At 41.2% G+C, this 2,788-nt stretch overlaps 1 non-coding gene across 1 annotated transcript; it reads left to right on the forward strand.

Moving 5' to 3' along the window:
- Positions 1-821: 821 nt before the first annotated feature.
- trnac-gca (transfer RNA cysteine (anticodon GCA)) lies at positions 822-893 on the forward strand. Its single transcript has one exon. It is a non-coding gene; the product is annotated as a tRNA-Cys (tRNA).
- Positions 894-2,788: the final 1,895 nt, after the last annotated feature.

Genomic DNA, 2,788 nt, shown 5'->3' on the forward strand with positions numbered 1-2,788 from the left:
TACGTTAACCCCCCCATAAGGAAGGATATTGACCATAACTAATGTTTTACTTCTGGTACTGAAGAAGGATATATATGGTGAACTCATGGGAGTAAGCACATGTGTGTAAAAAACAAAGTTCTATCAATTTAATCAGCCATCCCTGTAGCAAACGAAATGTTTATCAAACTTTGTTGTATGTTGTTTTGTCTGTATGTGAATCTATTTAATATGTATGCTGCTGCTAAAAGATAATACTATTATTGATCTATTGTGTTTTTTAACACCTGATGTTTGTTTTCTTACCATGTTTTTACTGCCTATTCCTAATCTATGTGATGTCTCATAACTACTTTTCATTTTATACTACTCTTCGACATAAAGCACTAACCCTAACCCAATAGCTGTTGACTAAATAAAAGGTTTGGCATTACTTTAATGTCCCGTTCCTGGTGTGGTTGTAATCCTTACAAGTAATCACTGTTCTATAACCGTATTTCAATTTTCTCAATCGTATAAAAATTAAACGGTAGAAAAGAAATAATGAACTTCGTTCTAACGCTTCAGTTGAATTACAAATAGCTTATTTATGGAAAATAAACATTCACTGTTGCAAAAATCTTAAATTAGAAAAAGGGAAAGGCTTATATAAATGTGTGTTTATATGATAATTAACTATATTCCAACGCCCTCTTTCTATTTTAACACAGAATAGAGGTGTGCAACTAGTGCTGACCCCGCCAAAGCAGCTAGAACATCAATGAGCACATCTCTGCTTCTCAAATGAAAGCTGGTTCACTCGAGAGTAATTTTTTTGGTCTACGACCTTACGGCCAACAGGTGGGGGTATAGCTCAGTGGTAGAGCATTTGACTGCAGATCAAGAGGTCCCCGGTTCAAATCCGGGTGCCCCCTCATTTAGTCGTCGACGGTCAACTGTTTAGGTAGCCATTCCGCACTCGAACTCAATCATCCATCCTAGGGTTGAGCCGTGGTGGTCTCTTCGGGGCATGCATTATGAAGCCATCTGCTGTAGTTCTTTGGGGTAGCAGCCAGGTGAGAGAGGCTGAGACCGATCCCTGCTCTCTTCCTCCCGTCGGCGGCTTCTTGTCGGTCTGAATTTGTTCATAACATCATAATGTAAGCCAGGGGTCTTCAACGTTTTCCCGGCCAAGGACCTCCAAACTGACGGAGAGATGGAGCGGGGACCCCCTACTTATATATTGTATAAAATTGTGTTTCATATTAAACCATCCTTCTTCTTAATTGAAGGAGCAGGCAGAGAAAAGCTTAGCCTGGTTCTACCAGACTCTCGTACTTCACTTCATTTCATTTCATTTGTACAGAGAGTCTGGACCTAATCAATTGACAAACGTTAACTCACTTGAAGGCGGGTGTCTGTTGAAGTCTAAAATGATTGGATCTGCCCAGTGCCACTCTGGATCTGCCATAACCAATCGCTAACGTTGGGTTTTGACGTATGTCATGCGCCGGGAATCACGCGCAGGTTGTACACAAACCAAACACCTTGCGCGTCTGCACGAAAATGTCCGTCAACGACAGCTGCAGGTTTTGTTCGTCGAATTTAATTTATCAGGGAAAAATTGCACATTGTAAATCAACTACCGACCTACAACAACAACTCAAACTGGCGTACGACTTCATCGTCATTGTTCTCAGACACGGCCTCTGTTCGCTGATTGGTGGCCTCTGTGGCGGCACAAGAAAACCAAATTACATACAGCAGGTCCAGACCTAGTACTGAAGGGAAATTCAAATTGAGCGGAAGTACTTAGGCGGGCGGAGCCAGGCTAAGAAAAGCTCTCTCCATCGGATCAAAAGTGTCCATGTAAACGCGGCTAATGTGTTGGATTCATGATATTGTGTAGTTAAAGAAATTTCGATTTGTGGAAACAATTAGGTGGGGGAATATAGAAAAAATGTCTAATCAACAAAAACTTTCGCGACCCCCCTGCAGTACCTCCGCGGACCCCCTAGGGGTCGCGGACCCCCTGTTGAAGAACTCTGATGTAAGCGATGGTGGTATAGTGGTGAGCCACCTGCCAATAAATTGACTCGGGTTATATTCCCGGTAATCGTAGAAAGTATTATGTTATAGTTGCTACACTTTATAGCGGTTAGACGATGAGGCGTCCCGTCCATCATGTATCTGATAAAATATGTGTTTTATTAACACATAGGCCCTACTTCTAATTATTAGGCTACACCCAGTCCTAAATGTAATTAATAAACCCAATTGCTAAAATGTCAAGGACACAGATTACACACAGATTAATACAAGTATTCGCCTGATTTATCTGCCTGCATCTTCGATGACTGCAGTAAAGTAAGCATCCACTGAGGGGCGATAGAGAGTCCAATCAGCCGAGGAATTATCCTAACGCAGGGGCTGTATGAGCTTTGTTAATTACCTGTGTGTTTTCCCTTCGCCATGGCCCGTATTCATCAACCTAGCAGTACATTAAAACGTTATCATCTGCTTTTACGAAGAGTGAAGGTAAGAACAAAAGTTTTATTTTGGTTGGGTCTATGTTTATGCTGTTTCCATTATTGATGCGCCTGTGCTTGTTGAGCTGTAGACTAATTTGCTACCGCCAGATTCTATATTTATAATAAACATGTTTCGAGATATTAGTCTGCGTGCGGGTTCTAGAAGTATTGGGGGTTGCCAAGGAATATTTGTGTCGCTATATGAGGTTCTTATCTCTAGAGCTACGTCGACAGTAATGGGAATGAGTTTAGATGAGGATTTACTTTGTTTACTCAAATTAACTTTTTTTGTCTAAATG

The sequence above is a fragment of the Gadus morhua genome, chromosome 5 (assembly GCF_902167405.1).
Source record: "Gadus morhua chromosome 5, gadMor3.0, whole genome shotgun sequence".
In the NCBI taxonomy this organism is placed as follows: Eukaryota; Metazoa; Chordata; class Actinopteri; order Gadiformes; family Gadidae; genus Gadus; species Gadus morhua.